A 9,137-nucleotide genomic window follows, 5' to 3' on the forward strand; every position below is an offset into this window, starting at 1 on the left:
CAACTGCCATTGAATGTCCCCAGGAGGGAAAGCCTCCAGTGAGGGCTTGTTGCTCAGTACAGAATGTACCCAGCCCGAGGGGCTCCAGTAATTCGTGGGTCTGAGGTGGATCAAACCTGAAAATAATGGGCAAGAAAGGAGACCAAGCAGGGTTTTTGTCAAGGTCTGACTTTATTGATTATTACAAGGGGTTTTTAAAGAGAAAGGAGGAAGCAGAGAAAAAGGAGGTGGGGAGGAATGAATGTTAATTGCTCTCCTGTGTTTACCTCAAGCACTAACCTAAGGAAGTGGGGAAGGAATAGGTGTTAATTGCTTCTCAGGCCAGGTCACGGAACCTGAGGGGTGGGATGCTAGGCTAGCTGTCGGCTAGCTAGGCATGCGGGTCGCCAAGGCTGGCTTCTGACAAGAATGTAAATTTTAAACCAGTGTGAATTTACCAAGAAAGAAACAGAGGCACTTCAGAAATGGATAAGAAACCCTCCCCCTGGATGACATAATCATTAACTTTGTTCAGGGAGGTCTTCAGAGATGGATTATTTGTTCAGTGTTTTAGAAAGATAGTCCTCACATTCCCTGGCATTCAGAGGAGGTGTTTATCTCTTCAAAAAAACAGACAGCCACCATAACAGCTTATCGATAGATAGATGATCCTAGCTGAGGATCTTCAATGGTAAAATTTGAATAGGGCCTGAAAATACTAAAATCATTTTGCCTACCAGTCTGCTCTGATTCCTTTGTCAAAATTATGTGTTTCTAAATCCACCAAAGATGGACTGTGTAATTGGACAGTAGACAGGAGACCTTCTCTCTTTATATCATGCCTCACTAACCTACCAGATAAAAGTGTTCTCTTGCTTTTGAAGAAAAACTGAAGGAGAATGGGGCTTTTAGGAGGCTTCACAGAAGTAACAGGAGCAGAAGCAGGATTTTCTTGCCCCCTGGTTCTTCCCAGTGTGACCTTTTGCACTCTTTCATCCACAGTGTTTATTCCACAGTAAGGCACAAGTGAGCTGTGGTCAGAGGCCAAGGCTGTGAGTGACACTCCAGCCTCAGCTGCTGCTTCCCATCAAGGGGCTAGAACTGCTGACCTGGAGAATCTGTTGTTTAGTAGATGGACACTTGGGCTCTTTCTCTCTGTAGTAATAGTAGGTTTACTGTGAATCCTTTACTAGGGGCTAACATTTAGACCTTTTATTTTATGTTCAACTAGAACTTCAGGTCTACAGGTCTAAGACCCTCATCTGTCCATGATTCTTCTATGCCTCCCAAGTGATTCCTTTCTTTCTTTCTTTCTTTTTTTTTTTTTTTAGTTCTTTCCAAAAACCTGAGGTGGTTCATGATTATTTACTGCCTTTTTATGTCCAGGTTTGGTCAGTTTGAGGGCCATGATTTTTCTATAAAATAAAAATATTTTTCTCTAAGTTCTGTGTGGTGGCACATACTAATGGGTTCCCTGCCTCCCCACCAACCAACAGCAAGACAGCCTGTAGCCAGAAAGAGACAACAGACTGCTGACTGCTTCACAGCACTGGATTGCTTCCAGCTACTTCCACAAGTTCAAACTCCAGTCAGGTGTCACCCTGTACCACAACTGCCATGTGACACCTTTTGATGGACCCTGGGCAAGAAATTGCTTCAGATTTTAATTTCCTATATTATTATTATTATTATTATTTGTATGGGTATTTTGACTGCATATAAGTCTGTGTACAACATGTGTGCCTCATACCAACAGAAGCCTAAAGAGAGCATTGGATCCTTTGGAACTGGTGTTATAGGCAGTTGTGAGGTGCAGTGTGGGTGCTGGGAATCAAATCTGGGTCCTCTGCAAGAGCAGCCAGTGTTCTTAACTACTATCTCTCCAACTCCTAGATTTTACTTTCTTCACCTCAACTGCCAAGAGAATGTAATAATGTATGTGATAGTTCATTTGCCCAAATAAGGGCAATGTGATATTGCTGCCATGTATGAGTTGGAGAAGTTTTATGCCTTCATTTGAGTGGATAGCATAATCTCTGAGGAGCTTGATGGACGTCCTACTAAGGAAAATTTAGGGTGGAACACTGGTTTGGCGGAAGAGCTTTTAGATTATAGCAGGAATAGCCTTGAGTAAATTCAACTCATGGTCTCTTCAGATCCACTTCAGAGCCCACAGAACCTGGTCGCTGACCTCACAAGGATGCCTGAAGGAATGGGCATGGGGAGCAGCCTCTCAGAGAAATCTCTCACACAGTCAGTGCCCTTCCCAGGCAGGACAGCAGCAACAGGGCACCATGCTGTTTTTTCAGAAGCCAGCCTAAATATGTAGGCGAGAGCTTGCCTCCTTGGAGGTTCGGAAAGCTAATTTTCCCCTCTTCTTTGCAGACTCCCATCCTACCCCCCACTCCCCGCCATGGAGTGATTCATTCAGTCTGGTGGTGGGAGAGGCAAACATCTTAAGCTCAGGGCCTCTCCACTTCTGGATCTTGCCTGTCTCCTCCAGGCAGCCTACAATCTTCCTCCTTTTGCCTCTTTTCTCTAGCTGATTCACTAGTTCTCTCTCTCTCTCTCTCTCTCTCATCCCTCCCTCTCTCTCTTTCTTGGCTTTTTGAGACAGGGTTTCTCTGTGTACCTTTGTAGATCAGGTTGACCTCGAACTCACAGAGATCTGCCTGCCCCTGCCTCCCAAGTGCTGGGATTAAAAGCCACCTCGCAGCTTCACTGGTGCTTCTTCTGCCTATGTTGCAAGGCTGGGTGTGTCAGGTCTGCCATTGCCACCTATGTAAACTCCAGTTGTTGGGGAGGAAAGGGAAGACTATTGTGGATGCGGTTTCCAGTTTAGTTGACAATCTACCTCCAAAGTGCTGAGCCAAATAGTGGTGGCGCACACCTTTACTCCCAGCACTCGGGAGGCAGAGGCAGGCGGATCTCTGTGAGTTCGAGACCAGCCTGGTCTACAAGAGCTAGTTCCAGGACAGCCTCCAAAGTCACAGAGAAACTCTGTCTGGAAAAAGGTTAGGTGGGATCAATCCGGTCAAAATTAATTCAAATATAAAAAATAAATAAGGATAGAAAGAGCAGAAGCTAATATTTTATTTCTATAGGTGCTTATTGTACTTCTGATAATAAATTTCACTTATGTTCAAAGCTTTGGAGGGAATGGATAGGCTTAATTAGTATTTAAAAACCCAACACAGATGGTCTTCCTTAAAAAACTGAGGGACACAGCAGCAAGCTTCAGGATTCTACCTCCATATTGTTGCTCTGTCGTGAGGAAATGGTCTCACATCCATTAAGCAGCAAATCAAGCTGGCCCAGTAGCACAGGCCTGTAATCCCAGCCTCTCAGGAGCCTAAGGCAGGAGGACAGCACATTTGAAACTTACCTAGGTATGGAGTGAATTCAAAGCCAGCCCTTGGTAACTCAGTGAGGCCTTGTCTCAAAGTACAGCAATTAAAGAGGACTGGAGATATAGTTCAGCAGCAGGCCACTTGTTTCAATAAGTTAGAAAACAGAACTATCATATGATCTATCCTACACCTCTGGATATCCAAAAAAATTGAAATTGAGGCCTTGGAGTTGGCACTGTCCTCTCTCTCTGTCTTGACCTGTAGAGGTGCAAGCATGCTGCCTCAAATTCCTGCTGCCATGGCCTTCTTTACCAGGGTAGACTGCATCCCCAAACCAGGCAGCTACCTGGGAACACAGAGGCCACTAGAGCTGTGGAGAAAGGGACAGTCAATGTCTCAAGCTGTCAGTTTCACCAGCACAGTGGTTTATGCATGTCTGTAATCCAAGTACAAGAGGTTCGGGGCTTTCAAGTCATCCTTGGCTAATTCGTGAATTTGGGGCCACTTGGATCACATGAGACCTTATTTTAAACAAAACAAAACAAAGCAAAACGTATCCTCAAGATGCTAGTGTTTCAGGTGTTCTAGATATAATAGTAAGATTCCAGAAAGCCACAGAGGCCAGCACAGACACGGATTCCTTTCATGGAGTCCCTGAGAGGCCATTATTGCATGAAGCTGTGACAGTGAAGCCTGAATTGCTGTGGAGATCCCAAGAACATGGAACATAGAGCCTCCTCCAAGGAACGATACAGGTATTGAGTGGTGCTGGCCAGTGAGAGAATTCCATGGGCTACAGACAACAGAACTGCAGGGGTGGGAATGCCAGATCTGTTGGAGGACAGATGATGCTGTGAGCCTCAGGTGCTGGACTCAGAACCGTATCGTCTGGTGTTTGATCTGCCAAGCAGCATTGCTTTAGTCCTGTCTCTCCTTGCTGGGGTCCCATGCTTCCACTTTGGAACAAGGTTACTCTGTAATGTATTTTGAAAACATACAATTTTTTTTTTTTTTTTTTACAGTTTCATTTTATTCTATGAGTATGGGTGCAACTCCTACATGCAAGTCTGTGCACCACATGGAGGCCAGGAGATAACATAGGATCCCTTGGAGCTGGGGTTGTAGACAGTTGTTAGCCATGTGAGTTCTGGCAAACAGAACCATTTCTATAGTTTTCTTACAAAAGGAGAGGTGAGATGTTTATTCTCTGAGTTTTTCGAGCCAGAAAAATAAAACTAATAGATCTCAGATGTTCAATCTGAGGTGGCAAAATGGAAAGAGCAGAGATGCTTTTGAGAAATAATTTTACAACATTTTTTTATTTAGTAGGGGAAGCCTGACCACCACCTGTAGCCAGCCCCTAAGTAGGCGTGGCTACAAGCATGTGTAGATGGGGACTGCTGGGTGTCACAGTGCTCCTGTGGCTGTCAGAGAGTAACGTTTGAGAGCTGGTTCTCCCCTTCCACATTGTGGGTTCTGGAGACGGTGCTTAGGTTGCCAGGCTCTGAGGCAAACGCCTTTATCCTCTGGGCCATCTCATCACCCCACTAATTATTATTGTTTTTTTTTAATGTTTGAGACAGTGCTTCCTGTAGTTCCAGCAGGTCTGGACTTGAATTTCTGATATTCCTCCCTCTATCTCCTAAGTGCTTGGAATCACAGGTGTGTACCAGCACTCTTGGCAAAGATGCATTGTTTAAGCACGAGAATAGATAAGAACATTCTTGTATGATTTATGTTTTCCAGTAATGGACTGTACTCCGAATTCAGCTGTGTAAAGTTATATGCAATTTAGAGCTATAAATATTTAAAATAAAGCCTTTTTGCTTTTGTAACATCACCTCACACCTTGGTTCAGTAAAACATGTGAAGTGCTGATTTTCTGTTGGGACATGTAACTCAGCTTAGGTAACCTCTTCACACGGAGGATAATGAATTTAAATGTCTGGGAGATGGTGCAAATCACTAAAAGTCCTCGGGATTTGGAGAAGAGGTCTTGGTCAGAGCTGTGTAAAGGAGAAGGAAAAGCAAGGCATACAGATAGTGTATGCCTTCGAGGGTTCAGGCACTTTCCTGAAGACAGTGTACCTTTTGCTGGGGTTGGACTATTCCCATTTCATTCTGATACTGTGATTTAGTGAGTACTGCCTACGCTGTCACTAGGCACTGCTGGGTGTGTAGTAGGTGTGTGGCTCGGAGGCACTGGAGTCCTTCCAAGATGATTTTCAGCCCAGAAACAAGGACAGAGAGTCCCTTCTTAATGCCATAGATGGTGCAATCACTAGTTCTGGTTAGCCCTTCAGGCAACTGCCAGAATGAGTGAATCAAACCAGGTGAAGACAGAAGTAAAAGAACAGCATTTGTGATTTTTGTTTAGCTAGTCCCTGATGGGCAGCCTTATCTTCGTCCAGCTAGGCTGAGGTTTGTTCTATGACTATCATGTGTCTTTCACCCAAACTTGTTGCAGTTATATTTCCATCATTTTCCATTAAAAGAGTCTAGGAGTGCAGTTCAAGGCACTGAGCACAGGCCACCAGCACACTCAATGGATAAAGACATGTAAAACAATAATAAGAAAATAAAGAGTATTAAGAAAATGTTCTCCTGGCCCCATATTTTGAAGGGCAAGCATTTTATTTACAGCAGGGAGGAGTTTCTGAAAATAGGTTTCCCAAGAAAATGGGTTGCCTACCATACATACCCTTAGGGAAGATAGCCATTGTCAGCAATAGGAGAAAGACTGGGGACCAGGACAAAGTCAACATCCAGCGTGGTGATTACCAGATGAATAGAAGTGGGAATCAGCTTGGAATGGGAAGATGTCACAGATCTATGGAGAGAAATGGGAAACTTTAGCAAAGGCTGTGAAGGCCCAGGAGATCAAATCCATGGCTGTTGAGATAGCAGCGCCTTGTAGGGCACAGAGGGAGGCCTCAGGAACCCTCTTTCACAGCCTGAATACTGTTGGAAAGGATGCACCGGGTGACTGCCCATGACCAGGCAGCAGTGCACTGCCGTCATACGACAGTTCAGCAACTTCCACTGCTCATGGGCTTCATTTTCTAGATCTTATCTGATCATGCAGGTGCAGCTTGTGTTCTGCTGAGCCGACTTCTTCCTAAGGAGAAAAGAAATGGCTTCACCGACAGTTTGAAAACAAGGCAGTATGCATAGCGAAGGGCTGTTTTTGCTAAAACAGAAATACAGCAATTTGTTGCCTGTTCCTTGGTCCGGTGACTAGATACTTGTGGACCCTGGACACATCCTCAAATTGGGAATTAGGGGTGTAGCACAGTGGCAGCATGAGCTCCTGGTTTAATCCTCAGCACTGCAAATAGAACAGAACAAAACCACACAATTTGAGTTCACCTTCTCCCTCTGTGAAATGGGGAAATAGGTACCAGTAACAAGAGATAGACCGTCCGGGTGATGGTGGCACACGCCTTTAATCCCAGCACTCAGGAGGCAGAGGCAGGTGGATCTCTGTGAGTTTGAGGCCAGCCTGGTCTACAGAGCAAGTTCCAGGACATGCAGAGAAACCCTGTCTTGAAAACAAGCAAACCAACAAACAAAAAGGGATAGACCAGTGAGGCCACAGATGGAAGGCCTGTCTACCCTGCAGTGCCAAATTATCCCTTTGGGCCACTTTATAAAGTAAGGGACTTGGCCTAAACCCCCAAGATTTGTGACTTGAATTAGATAGTTCAAAATCAAATGCTATACACTCACATTTATATACAGCACACAAGGAAACTATTTCAAGGCTGGCTCAGTGGCTAAAACACTTTCTGTGCAAAGCTTATGATCACAAGTTTGAAGTGAACTTATACTACATACTGAGAATGCCTAAAAATGAAGAGTAAAGCAAGAACACATTTCATATTTAAAAAAAAAAAAAAGATCCTGATCCTGGGGCTGGAGATGGCTCAGCAGTTACAAGCACCATGCTTTCCAGCACCAAGGTTGGGCTGCTCACAACCACCTTAAACTTTAGCTCCAGGGTATATGATGCTCTCTTCTGGCCTCAGTAGGCACGTGTACACACACACACACACACACACACACACACACACACACACACACACACAGAGAGAGAGAGAGAGAGAGAGAGAGAGAGAGAGAGAGAGAGAGAAGAGAGAGAGAGAGACTTAAAACAAGTCCTGATGCTAAACAACAGAAAAAAGAAAAGAAAAAAAATCCAAATGCCCTAAAATTGGGCATAGTGGGACAGGCTTGAAATGTCAGTACTAGAAAGGGGAGATGGGCAGGGCAATAGGGCAATGGAGGTTGTGGAAACTGGCATTACAGGGGCACTATTGTCTAATGGGTATGGAACTCAGTGTGGGAGGACAGTGGTGACAGTCACACAATCATGTGAATGCATTTGGTGCCATTGGATTGCACTTGGAAATAGTCAAAGTGATAGATACTGTATGGTGATAAAAAATGAAGAAAGAAGGCTAAAGAAAACAGAGATGGTAAAGTGAGTAGGTTGGAATTAACCTCCTGTGAATGTTGGAATTAAGAATGTAAAAGATGGTAACAGATTTGACTTTGTTTCTTTGCTACACTCACTGTGGTTACTCCCTGTGGGGGTTTGAATGAGGATGGTCCCCACAGATTCATATTTGACTACTTGGTCCACAATTGGAGGAAATATTGGGGAAGGATTAGGAGGTGTGACGTGGGGCTTTATTGGAGGATGTGTTTCACTGGGGGTGAGCTTTGAGTTTTCAAAAGACTGGCACCTCTCTCTGTCTGTGTGTCTCTGTCTCTCTTTTTCCTTCTCCCTCCCCTCACCTTCTCTCCCCTCTCCTCTCATTTGTGCATCAAGGTGGGGTCTTTTTGCTATTCATTCACCCCATCCACCATTATGGACTCTATCCCTCTGACACAGTAAGCCTGCCAGGGCCTGGCCTATGTCAGTCCCACGCTACAGAGGCCATCTATTCTGGACTGATGTCTTTAGGGCTGCAATTGGAGACAGCTGAACAGCCCTGGGTCCAAACCTGAGTTGGGGAGTGTGGATCGAGAAATTCCTAGCTACCCAATGGCATTAAGGATGAGACAGTGACATCTTGTCATCTCAGGAGGACTCTCAGTCCATGCTGGAGTCCACGGTTTATTCAAGCATCCTCTTAAATAGCTTTCCAAAAGTCGGGGTGTTAGCAGAAGACATCTATTATCATGTATAAAGCTGATATCAAATATTTCCTTTAATCCCAGAGGCACCCTAAAACTGCAGTCCTCACTAGTCCCTCAGAAGTTTCCACCAGTCCCCATGATGGATGTGGGTCCACCCAGGGGCCTAGGTCTATTGTTGCACAGACTAGGAGACATTCTCCACCAAGGCCAGGCATCCGAGCTAACCAGCTGACATCTGAAAGACAATGGGAGATTCAAGCTCCTGGAATCGAGATGAGGTTTATGCCCAAAATATCATAATTGATATTTGGGTCCCGACATAAGCCAAATTAAATGTTTTCTTTTAGAATCATCATGTGGGTTCTGGGACTTGAACAGAGGTCCACTGGAAGAGCAGTCTCAACCACTGTGCCATCTTTCAGCTTTCCAGCTCTGTATGGAGTTTCTTGATCCTTATTCAACAAAATGAAGTATCAGGGACTTTTAATTTTTTTTGTTCTTCTACCTATTCACTCTCTGGTACTTGTGTTTAGAGCTCCAAGAAGCCTGAAGGCAAAAACTGCTCTAGCAGATTAACTAGTTATGCAATTTTTTTCTAAATTTTTTCTAAATTAGGGTGCAGAAGAAGGCAGTGACATTGCTCTATTCAGCTTCTCCTATAAC

This window comes from Cricetulus griseus, chromosome 3 (assembly GCF_003668045.3).
Source record: "Cricetulus griseus strain 17A/GY chromosome 3, alternate assembly CriGri-PICRH-1.0, whole genome shotgun sequence".
Classification (NCBI taxonomy): Eukaryota; Metazoa; Chordata; class Mammalia; order Rodentia; family Cricetidae; genus Cricetulus; species Cricetulus griseus.